The 9,265-nt window shown below is 34.6% G+C and overlaps 1 protein-coding gene across 1 annotated transcript in view; it reads right to left on the bottom strand.

Annotated features, from left to right (window-relative positions):
• Positions 1 to 5,116, bottom strand: part of LOC106462700 (rho guanine nucleotide exchange factor 11-like) — a 208,722-nt gene extending 203,606 nt beyond the window's left edge. The window contains exon 1 of the mRNA XM_022390146.1: positions 4,942 to 5,116. The gene's annotated coding sequence lies outside the window, so the exon portion shown is untranslated. The remainder of the gene's footprint in view (positions 1 to 4,941) is intronic.
• Between the last annotated feature and the right edge of the window lie 4,149 nt (positions 5,117 to 9,265).

The following is a 9,265-nucleotide window of genomic DNA, read 5'->3' as shown; positions in this document are numbered from 1 at the left end:
TAACAATAGCAAATTGAAGAAATAAAGGAAGTAAGTCTTCCTGGTCTAACAATAGCAAATTGAAGAAATAAAGGAAGTAAGTCTTCCTGGTCTAACAATAGCAAATTGAAGAGATAAAGGCAGTAAGTGTTCCTGGTCTAACAATAGCAAATTGAAGAAATAAAGGAAGTTCGTCTTCCTGGTCTAACAATAGCAAATTGAAGAGATAAAGGCAGTAAGTCTTCCTGGTCTAACAATAGCAACTTTCTGCATTTCAGGTCAGATATGGAAAACATATGCCTACACTCTGAGAAATATTTTCAAGAAAAGATCATGACGTTATACCTCTATTTTCCCGTTTACTTCTAGAAGATGGTTGTGGTCTTTGTTATGGCAAACGTCCAAGAAATCATTTAGTTAAAAATAACATTTACTCTCTGAATTGAAATGGGGATTTCATATTATAAGAATTTATTCAGTCAAAACGGAAAACTTACTTGCAGCTCTAGAAACAAACAGTAAACATTCACTGTTAGGTGTAACCTCTTGTTACCTATCTGAAGAAACTAAGTAAACACCATTACCACGTGTAATATGTGGAATGTTACAATTTTTGATTACATATATGATAAGTGTTTTTGTACCTGTTTTGCTTTAAGTACGAGAACTTGGGTTAAGTTTTGAAGATATAATAATTCCATACCCTCCTACACATCCAACATTTGAGTCTGTACATATGTTTTTTATTCATATTTTTCTCTTAACTGTAAAAATCACCTTCCTCCTCCCCTCCCCACACACACAAGTGCAGGTTTCAGTATCTACTCCTTATATTCAACTTTACACAACCAGTTTTTCAAGCGGAAAATACTAAATATTTACTCCCTAATCAGTGTGAATATTCACAGCCAGATCGTATTATATTAAACTTTTCGATGTATCAATATAGAGAAATGTCCTAGTTTTATGTCTTCCGCTTCCTTACTTGTAATATTTGGTGAGAAGAAGAGGTGTTGAAGGTTGAACTATCCTTCACTTTTTTTACCCGATTTATCAGGTTAGACCGATTTTGAAAAGTACTCCTCTTTCATAGCAACCGTAGCTAAAGCTAAGGCAAAAACAAAATATTTATAAGAAATTAGATTCAGTTAGGTAGTTTTTCGTTTCACAAGTTTATTGCCTGTTTCAATTTCTAATTTATAGGTTTTGTTTAATGTCTTTATAGACGTCTGGGTTAAATCCCAGAATTGGTTCTTTGAGTTTGAGGGAATTTTATGTAATCTAGTAGATTTTATTTCTTCTGCCTAATTTTAACTACAATCTTCACCCAGTGCTAAACTAATCTTTTGTATCTTCGTTCTTTACTTTCTTCATAATTTTACTCTTATATAAACTTGATATCATATTGCTTTGTCGACTGTATTATTACGAGTTGGTGTTATTTCCTTAAATTAAAACCGATAATTAAAAACGTTTAATTTGATAGAATCTTCTTCGTAAGATACATCAACAAACTCTTTAAATACGTTGATTCAGAAGCTGTCATTCATTGTTAAGCGAAAACATTCTAAGTTATGAGTAGAAACAGAAACTGTCTTATAAATCTACTTTACAAGATATTAACAAACTACTTAATGCACAAAACACTAATTAATTTTGGAGGTATTACCGAAATACAACAGATTTTACTACATTAGATACAAGACATTATTAAGATATAAAATTATCTTACAATGCTAAATAGTTTACACGATATTAACGAATAGAGCAAGCCATAGTAATGCCATAAACTACTAACTAGCTTACAACGTATTACCTTGTTGTAAAAAACATATTTTCAAGCAATAAAAGATAACTTACATTTTCAAAGGGATTACTACAGTGCTTTCACATAAAGTTCCTTTTTCTTATCTTACACAACGTGTATTTGAATGATTAATTGTTTGTTTGATTTACAGTTAAGCACAAAGCTACACAATAGGCTATCTGTGCTCTGCCCACCACGGATATCGAAACCCGGTTTTTAGCGCTGTAAGTCCGCAGACATACCGCTGTGCCACTAGGGGCATATTTGAATGAACATTTCTCGGGATTTTCATTTAGGATACTCGATGTACTTTGCATAACGGTTCAGGTGATTACACATACGCTTCATCAAAGTGTTTACCAATCTGTCATACTCTACAAGAAGTGTTCATCTCCTTAATAACTAATTCGCTGTTATCATTAATCTCATGACTTAAAGTCATGTTTGGAATATGTCATTTTGGGTTCAAGCTTTATATAACTCCCATGATATAATAAGTGATACTACTGAAATTTGAGATAAAACTACTAAAACACGATGCTTGAAATAAACACTTCTTATATAGTAAGATAACAGTAGCATAAGAATCCCATTAATAACACACTTTGTAGTTTATGCTGAAAAGTGTTTTGATTAAACTGTGATTTATAATGAAAAACGAAGAAATGTTTACAACAGTTTTTAATTTATTTCAATCCCTTGTCTTATACATGTAATGTTTCCACTAGTTCACAAAAATATTTAAACGCCACCTTACTTGTCTCTCAGAACACTGGGCGTATGTAACAAATGACACTCACAAAACATTTCCAGTAAACCTTACAAATAGATAAGTTGAAATGTAAACTACGTCGGAAATGTTCTGAAGAGACATTGCCCTTCGTCTCATTTATTTCACTACGCCTTGTAGACAATGCTAAATAATCGATTATCATTATTCAAGAATCCTTAAAGTTTGTTTTCTGTTGACAAGAGTAGCTTACCTCATAACTAAAAATGATTGTTTGTTTGTTTTTGAATTTCGCGCAAAGCTACACGAGGGCTATCTGCGCTAGCCGTACCTAATTTCGCAGTGTAAGACTAGAGGGAAGGCAGTTAGTCATCACCACCTATCGCCAACTCTTGGGCTACTCTTTTACCAACGAATAGTGGGATTGACCGTCACATTATAATGCCCCCACTGCTGAAAGGGGCGAGCATGTTTGGTGGGACGGGGATTCGAACCCGCGACCCACAGACTGCGAGTCGAGTGCCCTAACCACCTGGCCATGCCGGGCCATCTAAAATGATAACGGTAACTTTTACATAGGATGACAACCTACATATAAGGAAAAAGTGGATTAAAACGGATTAACTGAGCGGAAAAAAATGGATTAATTGAGCCCCTTTAGATCTTGTCTTCCCAGACTAACGGGCCTGCTCAACCGAAAAAAAAGCTGCTATTACCTTAAATGCGTGAGTGGTAAAAAAAATATATAATGCTAAAATCATTTCGAATGATCCCTGACTCCTACTTAACTACATGTGCAATTTATGAATAAGTGCTGAAACTGAGGTATAAAACCGACAACATAACGGCAATAACTAATTGAGTCTTTCCTGAAACATTTAATAAAAATTGTAAAATATCCAAAACATACTGATAAAAATAAACAACATTAAAATCGTTTAGTTAGTATTGAAACATTCACCCAGTTTAAAGACAGCATTGTGTTAAGATTATTGTCCACGACTATCCAACGTCCACTCCAATCTTGAACAGTTGTGTCAAGGATTAAGTATTGGATATATATAATCAGGTTAAACTCTCAATCAATACTTGCTTTCCCCCCAACTTTAGTTGGTCTAATCAACTAGTTGTAGTTGCTATAATGTAACTCGTCATCCGTGTTAAGAAAATCTTCAGTCGTTAACCTCAATACATTCATTAAATGAAAGTAGATAACTAAATACAAACTTTAAAGTCGCAATTAATCAAGCGATTTCTGACAAACTCTCCCAAAAACAGTGATTGTTTGTCGTTATTGTTCTTCTTGTAGGTTTTAGTCACAAAGGACAAACGTTTGCTTAATAAAAATCAGTAGGAAACCTTGTCTTTTACAAAGGATGGTGAAACAACAAAGCTACTGAATGGTGTCGCTTAGCAGAGAAAACCCTGACAATGAAAAACATCTTAGATACCAATTAAACATCCTTGCACGCTTCGATTATATATCTATTGAAAATATCAGTTATAATTTCATAAGCATCAAGAAATATCAAGCAACAGAAAACGATTACACTTCTGATATATAAATATCGGTGTGCATTCTTCGTAAACACCTAAAGTACTGGTTTTAAATATCATTAGTATAAACATAAAGATTTTCTCTTAATAGGTGCAAATACATTGAAAAGTAAGTCTTACTCCAAACATTAACAAGAGAGGTTGATGCTATCAAGAAACACATGAAATTAGATTTGAATCCTATTTAGTACATGTTACGTCAAGATACGCGGGATCATGGAAAATTATAGCCATCACATAAGCACACATGAAGAAGTTTTACTATTAGTCATAAGAGAGATGCTGTAGTCCAACATCAGTACCTTTGCTGACCATGTTGCAGCATTAATAGAGGATATTCAGATTAAACTGCTTTTGCAAATCGGATCACATATTATGCGAAATACAATCAGCATACAAAACATGTTAATGCTACGGGGGTCTGGGGACTATTTCAAGCCTAAAAATGCTATTACTACATCAGAAAAACGTAGAGTACATAGAAAACGTTAAATACCATAAACAACTGCGTTATAATTATATAAGCATATTTTTTTACATCACAACAATAAGGCGTTCAGCAGAACCCCCTCGAGCCCACCCACACCCCCTACGTGTACGTGCTTGCATAGCATATTACTTATATTTTATGAAAACAAATTGTGTAATAACAGTAAAGTGATATTCTGTAAGATTCAGGTCTATATAAACTAGCTTCCTTTCCAATATGTCTCATAGCCTCTTCATTATAATGGCTTTGAAATTGAAAACTATTAATAACTTACCTAAAGCAAAATTCTGATAACAATTTCGAAATATGTTTCTGCAAATCAGGAATCATATTTAGTCAAATACAGGGTGTTTTTAGTTGTTTATTAAACAAACTTACCTTCAAGTTTAGTAGGTTTATTAGCCTGAAATATATGAATCGGTTTCCACGTTTACAGTAAATCGCTTGTGTGATTGGTTATGAAGATTCGGCGTTTGGAAGCTTGAATTTTTGAAGGGATTCCAAGAAATCCATACACCTGAGGTGTACATAGAGAGAACTGCTTCTAGTTCTGTACGAGTTGACACTATCTGCTAGATCCCGTAATCTTGGGCTTTTCTACCCCGCACCGGCGCGCTGTGGAACAAATCGAGAAAAAACAGTTTGCCAGCCGTTGATTGGTCATAATTTCAGTGACGTAATTACGTCACACAAGCATAACATCACCTGAAGACTCCCTAGTGTTATTCAAAAGAGATGGCCGTGGGAAAATTTCCAGAGTAGTATGTTTTTATAGATATAAATTCTGGTGAAGCAGACTAGTTTGTTAAGAACACTGCAGAAAAAATGGCGTATATTATAAAGCACAGATTAACTATACATATATATTAACATGTAACATTTGATCAAAATCACACATAGTTAATGACAAATACTGCAAACTTACTCTCAGGCCAGATAGCTTCCAGCCTTCTAACTTTAACTTAGTGAATAGTTTTAGTAATTTTATTAAATGTTGATTAACCTATGTAATGAGTTTAAACAACCATAAACTCCCATATAATAATTTAAGCTCAAACTTATTTACAAACTGTTGTATATGAAATAGTATGTTGATATTTCTGTAATAAAAAACCCAGGCTTACACCTATTAATCATTTATATATACAAAAGGCTAATGTCTGTCTGTATCGCACCAAAATGAAAAATGTTATAAAATGGACCCTCGCTAATTTTATTTTTCCTAAATCGCTTCATTAATGGAGAAATGGTACTTCTTTTCCTATTAATAATGTACATTAATTTTGTACATTTATTATTATCAACGAAATTATTATTATTTTACTAAAACATCTAAAACTGTGGTAAAGTGAGTTTAATGCAGAATTTCAAAGTGAGTCTTCCTAGTGAAGAATCATTGTGACTTTTTCTACTGGAGAATCCAAACGTACGCTATCAATTGAATTGTTCTCTGACCGAAGGAATCGCAAGTCCTTCGTACTGAGTTTATTGCATACAAATTGGCAGAACTTTTGTAGTAACTACATCTTTGTAGGTTACACAAGTATTTTTTTGTATTATTTTTACTTCAGTATGAGTGTAAAGTGGTCAAAAACATCGAAAATCACCATGCAAAAAATTGCCAAACGAAAAAGTGACATATCACGGAGAAAGCCTTAAACTCTGAGAAAGAAAATGAAACTTCAAGATCCAAGCTACAGAAAGAAGGAGCAAGAAAGAGATAGGGTTGTTCACCAAAATTATGAGGTAAGATCCAGTGAGAACAATTTCATTACAGAGAAACACACCGTTCAGCTCGCCAAGATTCTAACCGAAGAAGAAATGAACAAGTTATTCATTCCTTAGACTTTCAAGTAGCCAGAAGAACTTAAAAGAATGTTTCAAGTTTGGCAGGTTTAAACTATGATCCAGGAACCTTTGAATCCAAAACAGGAGTCGCTAAAATATGTCTCTCCTACCAGTACTGTTCAGCCCTACTGTTTCATGGGGAATCTTCAACAATGTGTTGCATGAATGACAAAGTGAAGCTCAGTGATTTGCAAGTTGATCCTGATTTTCTAGTTGATTTATTAATGATGGATTCAGCTGAATCCAAGCATATGTTGGCCAAAATTTGCAAATACAATTGTATTTTCAGTATGACATCTATGGGTTGTCATGAGCCAACAGACTCTGGTTAGAATAACTGGAATCATTGCTTCCGTATACAAAGTCAAATCCACCATGTTATACAACGCTCATGAATGACTTTGTGTAAAAGTAACACAGGTGTAAACAACACAGGCATGCATGCATTTATACATGCATATGAACATTATACATTGTTTCACATACAGTGATAGGTGTTTTCTTAACATGTTGAAATATATGATCACTGACAGAGTTCAGCCAAAGTACAGTTTTTCCGATAAAATTATTTCAGCTAGGATTAACATTCATGATTTCACTTCAGTATATATTAACACACACTCAGATCAACCTGGGCTAAATACAATGTTCCACATTAAAATAGTTTTACTGTCCTATCCAGCTTCTAACACCAGTGATCCAACTAGCAAGATAATGTATTGCCATTCGTGAGTTAATCCATTCACTTAAATTGTTGTCAAAGAAATATAAAAACAGGGAAATCCAGTGACATTAAACTATTCTACTTAGATCCATAACCCCCTGATTAAAGTTTTGTGCTGAGAGAAAGAACACAATTTCCTCACTGCACATATATATTCTATATATATATATATAGAATATAGAATATCTATATAGAATATAGTTCTATTTTCTTCAAGTGCACTATACATCAGTCTAATGACCTTTATGCGGTCAGATCCACAACATTTCTGCTACTACTTGGCTAGACAGTGCGAACAATTTTTTCAGAAAGTTTGATGGCATTTTGTTTCAGAAAATCATTCACACGATTTGAAGAAAAGGGCTGCAATTCCCTGTCATCCTTGTTTTCTAAACTTCTATCCGTCACCTTCAGTCATGTAAAGTCATGATATTTTAGGTATTGTATCTACTAATATTAGCTATCTTAATTGTGTGATATCACCAGGTGTTCTATGGACATCTTTTCATGAAAGTCCGATTAATAGCCCGGAAAGTAACAGTTGCAGAATTATTTTGGTCTTGTCAATTTTTGATCAACAAACCATCCTGACTTCGTGATAACTAAGAGGCAGTCACACGGTGTATTTCATATAGAATATTCAGAATGAAACACCACATAATAGCTCTGAAAGTAAAGAATAGCACTTCTATTCAGTCATTGATCTAACAGTCAGTGATTATCCAAACTGCTGGTTTGGCAGATAATCCCAGCTGTAACAATCAGGAGGTCAGCACTGACATCTCAGCTGACCACTAGATGTAAAAGTACCTCTTCTCCGGACACATTCTCAACTAACTCATCTTTAACAACAAGATAAGTAGTTTTAGCATCTTTACCCTTATCAGCTGAGCAGAGATTACATGAAACAGTACTCCCATTGTCCTCTGGCTCGTCACTCTCGACCTGTAATTCTTGGAGTAGCTAATGCATGAAAGGTTTATCAGTAACATACAATCATAACTTCTCAACGTGTTCCACATGGCTACACACACCACATGACTGCTGTACATCATATGTCAGTAAACTGATCAGTCAGAGTGAAGGATAAAATCCTGTCTTGCCAAAGCCAAGGTGACTCTATATTACTGACTTGTACCAAAGCCATACCCACTCTCGACATAGGAACTTTTCATGACTGTTTTGTTGTAACATCTTTCCTGGCATACCATTGCCTTTCCTAGCTGTTGGTGAGCAAATTCCTACACATTGGCTAATATCATCCTTAACCACTCGACATATTCTTTTGGACACTGTGTATCTGCTCTAGGGGTTGAACCATACATCACATTCACAAGAAGCAGCATTTCCCAACTAAACATGAGCATGTCTGACAAACAACCAGCCAGTGTTCTATTGTGTGGTACACCATCATAAGATATTGCAAGCGTTCATCACAGTCAGTTTATACAGGATTTACAAACTTGGTAAGCATTCATTTGATAGTTTTTATTACCCACTTTGTTAAACCATGAGACTGAAGTGATAAGACAAAATCCATATCTTTACTACACTTAATACCCTGTTCAACCCAGAAAATAGCTGGCTATGTATTTTAACTCCCTCATTCAAGTGAACTTCTTCAGGTATGCCAAATTTGGGTACTAAGTATTCCACCAACAGAGTAGCAATTAACTTTTCTGAAGTATTGACTAATAGATAAGCCTTGGTCCTTTTAGTGGAAGTAATCAATAACAACAGCAACATATCAGTTACCTTCATTCAGCCACTAGGATAGAACCAATTACATTCTGGGCTGTTTTCTGCAAAGGAGAACCAACAATTCTCTGCCCTAATTTACTCTGTCTAGACTAGATTTTCTTCTGGAAAGTGTATACAGTACAGTGTTGACACTGCTGCTTAATGTATTTACCTGAATGCTATCAGTAAAATCACCATCATGCATTAACACAAGTGCATGTGGCACCTCGGTGGCCTACAGTCCTTGCCTTATATGGCATCCTAAGAATTTCCTACCTCAGAGCTCTGGGGACTGTTAGCTGCAACACAAGTTGAGAACCAGATCTCAGTTGTTGATAATAATAGTTTAACACACATTCCTTGTTTTTAAATGCTTATGCAATGTTGCAT

This window comes from Limulus polyphemus, unplaced genomic scaffold, assembly GCF_000517525.1.
Source record: "Limulus polyphemus unplaced genomic scaffold, Limulus_polyphemus-2.1.2 Scaffold47, whole genome shotgun sequence".
NCBI classification, from domain to species: domain Eukaryota; kingdom Metazoa; phylum Arthropoda; class Merostomata; order Xiphosura; family Limulidae; genus Limulus; species Limulus polyphemus.
This window is presented reverse-complemented; position numbering and strand designations above follow the sequence as displayed.